A 15905-nucleotide genomic window follows, 5' to 3' on the forward strand; every position below is an offset into this window, starting at 1 on the left:
AATTATTGACCAAGAAGCACTGGAAAGTTTCAGGGGAAGCAGAGGGATTTACAGGATAGAAAATGAGAGGATACTCCCCCTTGTTTTCTGTTTTTTGATTTCGATTTGCTTCCCCCCACCCTTTTTTTATTCTATTCTCTTTTATCTTTCCTTTCTTTTTTTCTTTTTATTATTTTTTCTTCTTTATTTTTCTTTTCTTCTTTCTCTTCTGTCTTTTTTTTATTTTCCCAATAAAACTTGTTTTTGGCCATTTTGCACTGAGTAAAATAACTAGAAGGAAAAACTCACCTCACAAAAGAATCAGAAACAGCTCTCTCTCCCGCAGAGTTACAAAATTTGAATTACAGTTCAATGTCAGAAAGCCAATTCTGAAGCACAATTATAAGGCTACTGGTAGCTCTCGAAAAAAGCATGAAGGATTCAAGAGACTTCATGACTGCAGAATTTAGATCATATCAGGCCGAAATTAAAAATCAACTAAACGGGTGAGTGACATAGAAGTCAAGTTGATGGCAAGGAGGGAAACTGAGGAAAAAAGAGAAATCGACTAAAAGATCATGAGGATAGGTTAAGGGGAAAAAATAGCAGCCTTAGAAACAAAAATCTATGTTTATCTGGTGTTTCCGGGGGTACCAAAAGGGACAGATGTCTAGAATATGTAATTGAACAAATCATAGCTGAAAACTTCCGTAAATTGGTGAAGGAAACAGGCATTCAGATGCAGGAAATAGATAGATCCCACCCCAATATCAATAAAAACCGCTCTACACCTGGATATTTAATAGTGAAACTTGCAAATTCGAAAGATCAAGAGAATTTCCTTAAAGCAGCAAGAGACAAGTAATCTCTAAATTTTATGGGGAGAAGTATTAGCATAAGAGCAGACCCCTCCACAGAGACTTGGCAGGTCAGAAAGGGCTGGCAGGATATATTCAGGGTCCTACATGAGAAGAACATGCAGCCAAGAATACTGTATCCAGCAAGGCTCTGATTCAGAATAGAAGGAGAGATTCAGAGCTTCCAAGATAGGCAGAAACCGAAAGAATATGTGACCACGAAGTCAGCTGTGCAAGAAATACTAAGGGGGATTCTGTAATAGAGGAAGTCCAAGGGAACAATGCACAAAAACAGGGACTGAATGGGGATCATGATGACACGAAATATAGATCTTTCAATAGTAACTCTGGACGTGAATGGGCTTAATGACCCCATTAAATGTGCAGCTGCGGTTTCAGACTGGATAAAAAAGCAAAACCCATCTATTTGCTGTCTACAAGAGACTCACTTTAGACATAAGGAAACCTACAGCTGGAAAATAAAAGGTTGGAGAAAAACGAACCATTCCAATGGTCCTCCAAAGAAAGCAGGGTAGCCATCCTTAGATCAGATATACTACATTTCTTCACAAACTGCAGTAAGTGATGAATTGGGACACTATATCAATCATACTTAAAGGATCTATCCAACAAGAGGACCTAACAATCATCAATCTTTATGTCCCGAATGTGGGAGCTGCCAAGTATATCAATCATTTAATCACCAAAGTTAAAACATACTTAGATAATAATACACTTATACGTGGTGACTTGAATGTGGCACTTTCCACAATCGACAGGTTTTATAAGCGCAACATCTCCAAAGAAACAAGAGCTTTAAATGATACACTGGACCAGATGGATTTCGCAGATATTTACAGAACTTTCTTTTTTTTTTTTAATTTATTTATTTATTTATTTTATGATAGTCACAGAGAGAGAGAGAGAGAGAGAGGCAGAGACACAGGCAGAGGGAGAAGCAGGCTCCATGCACCGGGAGCCCGACGTGGGATTCGATTCCGGGTCTCCAGGATCCCGCCCTGGGCCAAAGGCAGGCGCCAAACCGCTGCGCCACCCAGGGATCCCTTTACAGAACTTTCCATGCAAACACAATTGAATCCACATTCTACTCAAGTGCACATGGAACTGTCTCCAGATTAGACAACATACTGGGCCACAAATCAGGTCTTAACCAATACCAAAAGATTGGGATCGTCCCCTGCATCTTTTCAGACCATAATGCTTTGAAATTAGAACTAAATCACAAGAACAACTCTGGAAGGATTTCAAACACGTGGAGCTTAAGGACCATTCTGCTAAAAGATGAAAGGATCAAGCTGGAAATTAGAGAAGAATTAAGATTCTTGGAAACTAATGAGAACGCAGTACAACCATTGGAAATCTTTGGGAAACAGCAAAAGCAGTCCTGAGGGGAAATATATCACAATACGAGCATCCATTCAAAAACTGGAAAGAACTCAAATACAAAAGCAAACCTTGCACCTAAAGGAGCTGGAGAAAAAACCAGCAAATTGATCCTAAACACAGCAGAGGAAGAGAGTTATTAAACATTCGGGCAAAACTCAATGAAATGCAGATCAGAAGAAATGTGGAACAGATGAACAAAGCCAGGAGTTGGTTCTTTGAAACAATTAATAAGATAGATAAATCATTAGGCAGCCTTATTAAAAAGAAGAGGGAAAGGACTCAAATTGATAAAATCATGAATGAGAAAAGAGAGATGACCACCAACACCAAAGAATACAAACAATTAAAAAAACTTATTAGGAGCAGCTGTATGCCATTAAATTAGGCAATCTAGAAGAAATGGGCACATTTCTGGAACACCACAAACTACCAAAACTGGAACAGGAAGAAATAGAAAACCTGAACAAGCTGCTTACCGGGGAGGAAAATGAAGCAGTCCTCAAAACATCCCAAGGCACATAAGTCCAGGGCCAGATGGCTTCCCGGGGGAATTCTATCAACCTATTCTACTAAAGCTGTTCCAGAAGATAAAAAGAGATGGAGTCGTTCCAAACTCATTCTATGAACCCAACGTCACTTTATTTCTAAAACCAAACAAAGAACCCACCAAAAAGGAGAATTACAGACCAATAACCCCGATGAACATGGATGCAAAAATTCTCAACAGGAGACTAGCCAAGAGGATCCAACAGAACATTAAGAAGATTATTCACCATGACCAAGTGGGATTTATCCCCGGACACAAAGCTGGTTCAACACCCATGAAGCAATCAATGTGGTTGATCATATCAGCAAGAGAAAAAACGAGAACCATCGGATCCTCTCAATAGATGCAGAGAAAGCATTTGACAAAATACAGCATCCATTCCTGATCAAAACTCTTCAGAGTATAGGGATAGAGGGAACAATCCGCAGCATCTTAAAAGCCATCTATGAAAAGCCCACAGAAAATATCATTCTCAATGGGGAAACACTGGGAGCCCTTCCCCGAAGATCCGGAACAGGAAAGGGATGAGCACTCTCACTACTGCTATTCTACAGAGTAGTAGAAGTCCTTGCCTCAGCAATTAGGCAACAAAAAGAAATAAAGGGCATTCAAATTGGCAAAGAAGAAGTCAAACTCTCCCTCTTGGCAGATGACATTATACTGTACCTAGAAAACCCAAAAGACTCCACCCCAAGATTGCTAGAACTCATACAGCCATTTGGCAGTGTGGCAGGATACAAAATCAATGACCAGAAGTCAGTGGCATTTTTATACACTAACAGTGAGACTGAAAGAAGAGAAATTAAGGAGTCAATCCCGTTTCAATTGCACCCAAAAGTATGATACCTAGGATTAAACCTAACCAAAGAGGTAAAGGATCTATCCCATAAAAATCACAGAACCCTTCTGAAAGAAAGTGAGGAGGACACAACGAGATGGAAAAATACTCGATGCTCTTGGATTGGAAGACTTAATATTGTGAAAATGTCAATGTTACCCAGGGCAATTTACACGTTTAATGCAACCCCTATCAAAATACGATGGACTTTCTCCAGATAGGTGGAACAAATTATTTTAAGATTTGTGTGGAATCAGAAAAGATGCCGAATACCCAGGGGAATATTAAAAAAGAAAACCATAGCTGGGGGCATCACAATGCCAGGTCTCAGCCTGTACTACAAAGATGTTGTCATCAAGACAGTGTGGTACTGGCACAAAAACAGACACATAGGTCAATGGAACAGAACTGAGAATCCATAAGTGGACCCACAACTTGATGGTGAACTAATATTCCACAAATAGGAAAGACTATCCACTGGCAAAAAGACAGTCTCTTCAATAAATGGTGCCGGGAAAATTGGACATCCACATGCAGAAGAATGAAACTAGACCACTCTCTTGCACCAAACACAAAGATCAACCCAAATTGGATGAAAGATCTTAATGGGAGACAAGATTCCATCCAAAATCCAAGAGGAGAATACAAGCAAAACCCTTTTTGATCCTAGCCACAGTACCTTCTTGCAAGATACATCCATGAAGGCCAGAGAAACAAAAGCAAAAATGAACTATTGGGACTTCATCAAGAGAAGAAGCATTTGCACAGCAAAGGATACAGTCAACAAAATTCAAAGACAAACTTGAGAATGGGAGAATATATTTGAAAATGATGTATCAGATAAAGGGCTAGATTCCAAGATCTATAAAGAACATATTAAACTCAACAGCAAAGAAACAAACAATCCGATCATGAACTGGGCAAAACACATGAACAGAAATCTCACAGAGGAAGATATAGACATGGCCAACAAGCACATGAGAAAATGCTCTGTATCACTGGCCACCAGGGAGATACAAATCAAAACCACAAGGAGATACCACCTCACACCAGTGAGAATGGGGAATATTAACAAAGCAGGATATCACAAATGTTGGAGAGGATGCGGAGAAAGTGGAATCCTGTTGCCCTTTTGGTGGGAATGTGAACTGGTGCAGCCACTCTGGAAAAGTTTGTGGAGGTTCTGCAAAGAGTTAAAAATACAGCGGCCCAACAACCCAGCAATTTAAATGCTGGGGATTTACCCCAAAAATACAGATGCAATGAAACGCCGGGATGCCTGCACCCTGATGTTTATAGCATTAAACAAGCATTAAAATAGCCAAACTGTGGAAGGAGCCTCAGTGTCCATTGGAAGATGAATGGATAAAGATGTGGTTTAGATGGATAAAGATGTGGTTTATGTATTCAATGGGATATTACTCAGCCATTAGAAATGACAAATACCCACAGTGTGCTTTGACGTGGATGAAATGGAGGATATTATGCTGAGTGGAAATAAGTCAATCAGAGAAGGATAAACTAAACATTATGTGGTCTCATTCATTTGGGGAATATAAAAAATAGTGACACGGAATAAAGGGGAAAGGAGAAAACATGAGTGGGAAATACCAGAACGGGAGACAGAACATGAGAGACTCCTAACTCTGGGAAATGAACTAGGGGTGGTAGAAAGGGAGGTTGGTGGCGGGGGGATGGGGGGAGACAGGGAGATGGGCTCGTAGGGGGGCACATGAAGGGATGAGCACTGGATGTGATTCTATATGTTGGCAAATTGAACACCAATAAAAATAAATTTTAGAAAAAAATTAAAAAAAGAAGCACTTTTTGTGCCAGCTGGGTGACAATTCCTTGCAGGCTAGGACAAGCTTCTCCAGAGGGCTATATATGTTTGAAATCTGCTTTTAATATATGATGCTGTTTCTCCCATAGGGCACATTCACAGGTGCAGAAATCAAGGCCTGGAACTGGAAGTGGTACCACTCTCTATAATCCTTCATGATCTACTTGCAAACTGTTTACTTTCTGCTCCCACGATTTTATATTCTGCTGGCCTAGAGGTCTCAGTTACAAAGAGAGACACAAAAACAATCCCACTGATCCGGAAATTGAAACTGCTGCCTGGCCACTTTGAGCTCTTCATGCCTCTGAATCAATAGGCAAGCAAGGAAGTTACTATGCTGGCTGGGTGATTAATTCCAAATTCCTGGGAGGAATGGGATGAGCTCCACAATGGAGGTTAAGAAGAGCACGTGTGAAAATCAGAGGATCACTTAACACATCTTTTAATATTACCTTCATGTTTTCATTTTCATTTCCTTCCATGTATTTTTAAGTTTCTACTTTAATTTCCTGGTTAACCCATGCATTATTAGCAGGAGGATATTCTTTAACCCCCATGTATTTGTGGTATTTCCAATCTTTTTTCTTGTGGTTGACCTTAAGATTCATATCATTGTGGTTGGTATAATCTTAATCTTTTTGTACTTGTTAAGGGCTGATTTGTGAAGGGGTATGTGGTCTATTGTGGAGAATGTTCGATATGCACTCAAAAAAACTGTGCATTCTGCTGTTTTAGGAAGAAATGTTCTGTATATATTTGTTAAGTTAAAAAAGAAAGAAAAGAACAGAAATGACAAATACCCCCCATTTGCTTCGATGTGGATGGAACTGGCGGTATTATGCTGAGGGAAATAAGTCAATTGGAGAAAGGCTATCATTTTATGCTCTCATTCCTTTGGAGCATATAAAAAATAGTGAAAAGGAATAAAGGAAAAAGGAGATAAAATGAGTGGAAATATAAGTTGAGGATGACAGACTATGAGAGACTCCTAACTCTGGGAAAGGATCAAGGTGTAGTGGAATGGGAGGTACTTTGGGGGTTGCAGTGACTGGATGATGGGCACTGAGGGGGGCACTTGACGGGATGAGCTCTGGGTGATATGCTATATGTTTGCTCTGTGTTGGGATTTACACATCAAAACCACAATGACATACCTCTTCACCCCAGTGAGAATGGTGAAAATTAACAAGACAGGAAACAAATATTGCAGAGGATGTGGAGAAAGGGGAACCCTCGGTGTTGGTAGTGATCTCTCCTTTTGTCATTCATGATTTTATTAATTTGAGTCTTCTCTCTCTTCTTTTTAATAAGGTTGGCTAATGGTTTATCTATCTTATTAATTCTTTCAAAGAACCAACTCCTGGTTCTGTCGATCTGTTCCACAGTTCTTCTGGTCTCGATTTCGTTGAGTTCTGCTCGAATTTTAATTAACTCTCTTCTTCTGCTGGGTGTGGGATCTATCTGCTGTTTTTTCTCTAGCTCCTTTAGGTGTAAGGTTAGCTTTTGTATTTGAGTTCTTTCCAGTTTTTGAATGGATGCTTGTATTGCGATGTATTTCCCCCTTAGGACTGCTTTTGCTGCATCCCAAAGATTTTGAACGGTTGTATCTTCATTCTCATTAGTTTCCATGAATCTTTTGAATTCTTCCTTAATTTCCTGGTCGACCCTTTCATCTTTTAGCAGGATGGTCCTTAACCTCCACGTGTTTGAAGTCCTTCCAAACATCTTGTTGTGATTTAGTTCTAATTTCAAGGCATTATGGTCTGAGAATTTGCAAATGCAAATTCTTTTTCTGTGCCTTCCAGGTATAAATCTTCCCCCAGAAATGTAGACATCTAGAAAAACAGTGCCCATACCTTCAAGTCTGTGTGAGAGAGTGGAAGCCCAACTTGATAAGCACTCATGGGCAAACAGAAATGGCCTGGTCACATTGACAACCCTCCCCCTTAATATCCTTCAGGACTCTTCCACTAGCTCACCCCAGAGCTTCTAAACTCTCCTGCCTTTTGTTTCAGTGGAGTTGACCCACACTGCAATAGTCTTTTTTTTAAGATTTTATTTATTTATTCATGAAAAGACACAGAAAGAGGAGACAGAGACATAGGCAGAGAGAGAAGCAGGCTCCATGCAGGGAGCCCAATGTGGGATTCTATCCTGGGACCCCAGGATCTCACCCTGGGCCGAAGGCAGATGCTCAACTACTGAGCCACCCAGACATCCCACATTGCAATAGTTTGAATAGAGTCTTCCTTAACATTTTCAACAAGCATCCAGAGCAATTTTTCTTTTATATTGTGAGTATCTCAGATGGAGTTTCTTAGGCCAGACTGCATGAATCTCTATTAGCCTATTTTACGGTTCCTTTATCAGATCTTAGGAATCCCAGGAATACAGATTTATCTAAAGACATTAATAGGATATGGGTTCTCCGGTGCAATGTATTTGCTCTGAAATGAGGTCTGGAGTAGCTTGTACTGACAGTGTATCATTGCAGCAATGGCACTCTCTACCTCAAAAGGTTCAGCTGATGAAATTTCACATTTGGAATTTGGGGCCTCCTATCATCTGCCTTGCAACTCTTCAGCCTTTAAGAGCCTCTGGCTGAGCCTATTCCTTTAAATTGGCTACACAATCAGGTTCATAATTCATAATGCAATGAAGATTCATTTTTTTTCTAAACTAATATTAATACTCTAGAAAGTACAAACTAGGTGGTTCTGTAATCACTCCACTGGTCAGAATCTTCCCTTTGTCATGGCTCAGGCAGACCAACTTGGATTGCAAGGAGCCAGTTAGGACTGTAGGGGTGCAATCTGAAAAAAAATTCCAAAATAGCCAATGAAATGAATCCAAGCCAGAGTCCTTTACACAGAATTATAGAGCAAAGACAGAAAACAAGTAGAAATGCCTAGTCCAGAGGACAGGAGAAAGTGAGGTCAAAAGTTAAAGACAGCGTTTAAAGTCTGAAACCCAGTATGAAATAGTTAAAACAGTAATAGTTGAAGCACAAAGGAGAAGACAAAGAAAAATAAGAGGGAATATTCACCTTTAGGACTACTATTTGTTTATAGAGGGCTAAGTATGCATCTAGGATAAATAAAATCACTGTGTGTTAAATTTCCAGTGTTCACCTGTAATTATAACTGTTTCTGTAATTAAAGAAGCAGAAGAAAGAGGAAGCCAACTACTTGGTGTTATCAGGGTATAGTATGTCTGCAAACACATTTGTGTTACAAAAATAGAAGTCAAGACAGAGCTTATAAATTCTAATTATAGGCCAAGTCATTCAGAACAACTTTATACCTCATAATCTAAAAGAATTCTCAAATAACTGCCTGTTAATGGCAATGGTACCCAAATATCATAGCAGATGATAATGAAAATCCTTTATTTGGTAGGTTTTTCAAAGTAGTCACAGTGGCCAAGTAATTGCATCAATTTGGCAATCTACTGTTAAAATCAACAACTTTAACCCATGTCTAGGGTTGAAAACAATATTTGTCAGGCCTAAATTGGCTTATTTTAACTGCAATTTTTTTGAATTGGGACCATTTGAACAACTATGATAAATTGAAAACAGCCTTTGAAATAGCCTAAGTAGTGTTGTTTAGACTGTCACTTAAATGTTTTATAAACTGTTATTTTCTGTCCAAACCCTTGTTTTTGAAACATTTATAATACCATATAATTCATTAGTTTTTACCTGGATACTTTTAGAAGATAAAAACTCTTTTTTGGAAAAAAAAAAGTTTTGATCCATTTGACAATCTTTGTCTTAGAATTGGTGCATTTAGACCATTGACATTCAAAGTGACCGTTGATACAGTTGGATTAATATCTGCTATATTTGTTGGTTTTCTTTTTTGCTGCTCTTGTTCTTTGCTCCCATTTTTGTCTTCCATTTCCTTTTCTGCCTTTTGTGGTTTTAACTGAGCATTTTATATCATTCAGTTTTTTCACCTTTCTTACATACCATTTGTGCTTCTTTTTTTTTTCACTCTTTTTAGTGGTTGCCTTAGAGTTTGCAATATACATTGACAGTTAATCAAAGTCCATTTTCAGAATATTACTCAGCCATTAGAAATGACAAATACCCACCATTTGCTTCGACGTGGATGGAACTGGAGGGTATTATGCTGAGTGAAATAAGTCAATCGGAGAAGGACAAACATTATACGGTCTCATTCATTTGGGGAATATAAATAATAGTGAAAGGGAGTAGAGGGGAAGGGAGAAGAAATGGGTAGGAAATATCATAAAGGGAGACAGAACATGGAAGACACCTAACTCTGGGAAACGAACTAGGGGTGGTGGAAGGGGAGGAGGGTGGGGGTGGGGGTGACTGGGTGGCGGGCACTGAAGGGGGCACTTGACGGGATGAGCACTGGGTGTTATTCTGTATGTTGGCAAATTGAACACCAATAAAAAATAAATTTATTATTAAAAAAAATCAAAGTCCATTTTCAAATAACACCATACCACTTTACAGGTACTGCAAATATAATAATAAAATAATCCTAATTCTTTCCTCTCTTCAGTTACATCAGTGCTGTCATTCATTTTTCTTCTATATAAGCATATATAATAAAGCACATGTATAAAACAATACATTGTATACATAATCAAATACATTGTTGCTGTTATTACTTTAAAAAAAACTCTTATTTGTTAGCTCAATAAGAATAAGAAAAACTTCTATTCCCTTATTCATTCTTTGATGCTCTTCCTTTCTTTAAATCAAGTTTTGACCTATATAATTTCACCACTCCTAAAGATCTTTTAAGATTTCTTGTAAGGCAGGCTTACTGGCAACAAATTCCCTCCTTTTTTTTTTTTTTTTTTTTTTGTCTAACAAGGTCTTTATTTTTCCTTCACTTTCAAAGGATAATTTCACTGAGTATAGAATTCTAAGGTAGTAGGGGGGTTTCTCTCAATATTTTAATAGTTCACTACTCTCTCTTCTTGCTTGCATGTTTTCTTTTTTTTTTTTTTTTTTTTTTTTTACTTTTTTTTTTGCTTGCATGTTTTCTAAGTAAATATTCGATATAATTCTCATCTTGGTTCCTTTGTAGGTAAGGTATTTTTCTCCCTGTAGCTTCTTTCAATATATTTTTTTCCTTACCCTTGATATTCTGTAGTTTGAGTATAATATTCCTAAACGTAGCTCTTATTACTATTATTATTTTTACATTTATTGTTTGGTGTTCTCTGAGATTCCTGGATTTGTGGTTGGATGTCTGACATTAATATGGAGAGATTCATTATTATTTCAAATATTTCATTTGTTTCTTTCTCTGTTCTTCTCCTTCTGGTATTCTCATTACTTGAACATTACACCTCTGTACTTGTCCCACAGCCCTTGAATATTCTGTTTTATCTCTTTACAGTCTTTATTTTCTTTGGTTTGAAGTTTTGAAGATTCCTATAAAGGTATCCTTAAGCTCAGAAAGGAGGGGAAATGAGTGGGAAAAATTAGAGAGGGAGACACACTATGAGAGACTCCTAAGTCTGGGAAATGAGCAAAGGGTTGTGGAAGGGGAGGCAGGCGGGGGAATGGGATAACTGGGTGACAGGCAGTGAGGAGGGCACTTGATGGGATGAGCACTGGGTGTTATACTATATGTTGGCAAATCAAACTTCAATTAAAAGAAAAAAAGATATCCTTAAGCTCAGAGATTCTTTCCTCAGTCATGTCCAATCTGTTTATAAGTCCACCAAAGGCACTCTTCATTTCTCTTTCAGTGTTTTTTTGTTTTGTTTTGTTTTGTTTTCTAACCTCTAGCAATTCTTTTTGGTTCTTTCTCAAGATTTCCATCTCTTATAGTGCCATCCGTTCTTGCATGCTGTCTCCTTTATTCATTAGAGCCTTTAGCATTTTAATAATGGTTGTTTTAAATTCCCATACTTGTTTTAGATTCCCATAGTTGCTTTAATTCCATGACTGGTTCTAATGCTTGCTCTTTCTCTTGAAACTATATTTTTTGCCTTTTGATTGTCTTATATTTTTTAAAAAATGATTTTATTTATTAGTTTGAGAAAGGGAGAGAGAGACAGAGCATGAGGTAGGGGTTAGGGAGAGAGAGAGAGAGAGGCAAACTCCCTGATGAACAGGGAGCCAGACATGGAGCTTGATCCCAGGACCCTGAGATTATGACCTAAATTGAAGGCAGATAGATGCTTAACTGATTGAGCCACCCAGGAGCCCATGTAGTTATTTCCTAATTGCTGGATATGTGTACCGAATAAAAGGAACTACTATAAATAGTCCTTTAGTATTGTGGTAGAAAAGTGTGGGGGAAAGGGAGGCATTCTATAGTCCTATGATGAAGTCTCAATCTTTTAGTGAGCCTATAACCTCTGGACTGTGAACTTCGCAAGTATTTTTCAGAGATCCCCCCCCCCCCCCCCCCCCCCCCCCCGCCCTTTTAGGTGGAAGAGGCTGACTGGAGTAGGCTGGAGTATTTTCCTTCCCCCACATTAGTTAGTTTCTGATAACATCCCAGCAAGATAGCCTCTGGTTAACTAGTTTCTCCTGAGGGCAGGGCTTGTTAAGAAAACTTAATCTCATGAGTCTGTTTCAGTGAGCTAGGACTCCTTGTGTTCACCTGTCTTTTCAGTTTGGGGATTTGACCTGTGTCCTCATTTCTCTTAAGAATTCAAGAATTGATTTTTCAGCCTGTTCAGCTTTTACTTGTTAGGACAGGGTGGCAATTTCCAAGCTCCTTACATGCAAAAGCCTCAGTTGTCCTTTAATTTGTTAGAGGTATTCCTTGCATGCAAATAATTTTATTTTTGTGTAGTCAATGTATCAACTTATTTATTTCCTCTAGATTCTGAATATGTTTTAAAAGGCTTTCCCAAAACTGAGGTTAACAGAATAATCTACCTGTGTTTGCTTCTATTATTTATATGGTTATCTATCGTTATCCCTGTTCCATTTATTCTTGTGTACAGTATGTTTAGATTAGTATAGCAGCTTATTCTTGAGTATAGCATAAAGTCTAAAATCTGATTTTGTTCTTTCTCTATATTGTTACCCAATTGTCTCAGCACCATTTACTACAAAATCCATCTTTCCTGTGGTAATGTGAGATGCCACTTTTATCTTACACTAATTTCATATGTGCTGTGTCTAGTTTTGGATTTTTTTTCTAGTTCTATTCCTTTAGTCTGTCCATTCAAGAGGCAGTACTGGATTGATTTAATTATGGTGGCTTTGGGGTGTGTTTTAATGTAGAGCTAGTCCATCTCATAATTTTACCTTTTAGTGTTTTCATGGCTACTTTTGAGTTTTTTCAATATAAACTTTAGAATCAATTTGTCAAATCCATAAACTATTTGCTGGTATTTTTATTGAATTGAATTAAAATTATAATTTAGGGAATACTGAAAACTTCATGATGGTGCATCATTTTACCAAGAACAGGGGATATTTTTTTCTTTTGCACAAGTCTACCTCTGTGTCTTTCAAGAGAAATTCACTCATACATACAAAACCATGTAAGTGTATATTCATTTAGCAAGTCAAAGACAGCAATCTGTCCAATCCAGATTCCTATTCTTTATATTCTGAGACCAGGGCCCAATAAAAAACCATGCATGGACATCAAGATGATAATGAATCCCTTAAAATCACATATAAAACTTGTGTTGTGAGTGCTTTATTATTTTTTTTAAAGATTTTGTTCATGAGAGACACAGAGAGAGGCAGAGACAGACATGGGCAAAGGGATAAGTAGGCTCCCTGTGGGGACCCCAATGTAAGACTTAGTCCCAGGAACCCAGGATCATGACCTGAGCTGAAGGCAGATGCTCAACCACTGAACCACCCAGAAGCCCCGTGTGTGGTTTAAATGAAATTTTTATTATATGTTGTTTTCTCTGAGAGATCATTAGGATTTTCCTCTGCATTCTCATTCAAGCATAAACTTTCTAGTCTGTAATTTCCCCAACAGTAGCAATCTCATGTATACGAAGAAAGAAACAAATACACATGACTTTTTTGTTGTTGTTAGTGCTTCTAAGTACAATGACCCAAGCAACAAGTAGTTTCTCTCTACCCAAAATTGAGCCAAGCAATATGATAGAAAAGGATATTAGAATGATCCTTATACTAAAAAAACAAAAAAACAAAAAAACAGAGCAAGGCAGACTTATTTGGGACAAAGCACTAAAATCAAGTAGAGAACCATAATAGTCCCTTGCAACCTAATTCAATAAAAAATACAACAAAGAAGAGATCATAGAAGCATACTGTCAGTGTTGTGCCCAAGATTGCGAATCCGAGAAACCACCAAGGAGCCCACACAGATGCTCGTGCTTGGGTCCAAGTATACCCGACACAGTGGAGCAGGGACTTGGACCCCGAAGTGGGTTACAGCTGGGTGTTTTATAGGCTGGTCTAGGGGATTTTCAGAAGGGGTGGAGGAATTACTCAAGTTCTGTTTACATTCTGATAGGGGGCTTTCAAGGGCATTGAGCTCTGTTCTCATTCTAATATGGGACTTCCTACCACGGGGGTGTGGGTTCTGTTGTCTTTCTGATACGGGATTCTCTGCCTAGGGCAATTCTGAGCTCTGTTGTCTTTCTGATATGGGATTCCCTGCAGTTTTTCCCATAAAGTTCAGCTCTTATTCACAGGGGCCTAAGATGGCTGTACTTGTGCTAATGCTAAACTTTAGGTGGGATGGCCTTAATTTCTCCCCGGCCTCCACAGTCAGCAGAGATTCCTTAAACTTAGCCCTTACCATCTGGGAAGAGGAGAAAAGATAGTCTAGATAGCATGATGTAAGTTGTAAAAACATGACTGTGTTATTTCTTACTCCCAACAGTTATCCACATTCAGGATTTTCATTTCTCAACAGTGACCACAGAGTCACTGTTTCTCCTTCTTTTTTCAATGGAGCAATAGTCTTCATTAAATTTTCTAAATGCAGTGACAAGTAGAATTAGAGGATCCCCACCAGGTGGCACTCTATCTTCCTGTCTTCTTCCCAGATTATAGTCTGTATGTTCAACACTCTCTTTCTTCTTTTTCTTTTTTTTTCTTTTGTATCTCCCCGCGCCGCCCCCCCCCCCAGGATTATGCCTACACCTTTCCCTAGTGTTAAGAATGTTGTTTATCTCCAGTAAAGGTTTTTACCTTTATTATCTTCCTGGTTGTCTAGATCAGTGGTTCTTAATCTTTTCTGTGCCCTAGAATTGCACAGAGCACTTATTAACAACCACTGACACCCTTCTGTTGAGTTGGTCTGGGCGGAGCCCTTGCTATTATTCAGAATTCTCCCCAGTGAACCAAATCAGAAGCCAGAGTTAATAATAGTGAGCCAGAGTTACAATCTATCTACAAACTAGTTCTGTGCAAGAGCCAGTAAGTTAGCTTTTCATAAGGAATGAAAACCATCTCAACCTATATCTTTCACCAGTTAAACTTGCAATTACTTTCCCCCTTACTCTGTAGTTCTATATGGCAGTTGTAGAATTTTAGAATTGTAGTGTCCATAGAGATTATCCAGCTCAATGCCCAGAGAGGAAACAAAAACAAACCTTCCCCATGATCATACATCTTATAAATAAAGTACCAAGACTATATTATGTAATTGCTTTTAAATTATGGGTTTACCACTTTATTTTTTTCAGATAGCCCTAGATATATATTCACTTGTTAGCTTCCTCTACCCAAATCTCTACCTTCCTTTTTGCTTTCCTGCTTGTATGCTTCCCACCCTATGATAATAAGACTATGACCTTCTATTTGTTGGAAGAGCTTTTAGATGTGTCCTTTCTTTCACCTTATATCACAAATTCTTCCTCACCAAAAATTTCATTCCTTCTAGCACTTTCACTCCCAAACTCTACCTACATCTGTAAAATAAGCATAAGAAATCATTAGGTAAAGTCCTGGTAGCCCAGAGGACCATCCTAAAAATGGCAAAACATGAAACATCAATGTTGCTTTGACTTCATTATCTATATAAGAAAATTGTGACATTTTTCTCAATGTAAAAAATCCTAAAAAAAAAAAAAAAAAAAAAAAAAAAAAAAATTCCTAAAGCAAAAATACAGGGTGAGCGCCATCTCCTGGAGAGGGCATCCCAACTTGAGCATGTGCCCTCCCTCCCTGACACATTCATTGTAGTGTTTTGCTTTTATACTTCATTTTATGAGTTCATTGATTTATCATTGTTCCATAATAGATTTAAGTTAGCTTACAAGATACACAAAAAAAAAAAAAAAAAAACAAAAAAAAAAGATACACAAACAAGATAAAAGTAAAGTAAACATTTAATTTAAAATATCCATTGGAAAAGCAAGTATAGGACCAGGAGGAGAAACAAAACACTGATAACCAAGGTTTCCACACAGCAGCAAAGGAGCTATAAATTTAGTAAAGGATCGGGAAAGTATAAATAATGAGTTTATTTTATTCTCTAA

General features: G+C 38.1%; 1 long non-coding RNA gene across 1 annotated transcript; it reads left to right on the forward strand.

Moving 5' to 3' along the window:
• Positions 1-246: 246 nt before the first annotated feature.
• Positions 247-5942, forward strand: LOC119871114. The gene is made up of 2 exons (XR_005355681.1): positions 247-485; positions 5561-5942. It is a non-coding gene; the product is annotated as an uncharacterized LOC119871114 (long non-coding RNA).
• The last annotated feature ends 9963 nt before the right edge of the window (positions 5943-15905 follow it).

Source organism: Canis lupus, chromosome 2 (assembly GCF_011100685.1).
Source record: "Canis lupus familiaris isolate Mischka breed German Shepherd chromosome 2, alternate assembly UU_Cfam_GSD_1.0, whole genome shotgun sequence".
NCBI classification, from domain to species: domain Eukaryota; kingdom Metazoa; phylum Chordata; class Mammalia; order Carnivora; family Canidae; genus Canis; species Canis lupus.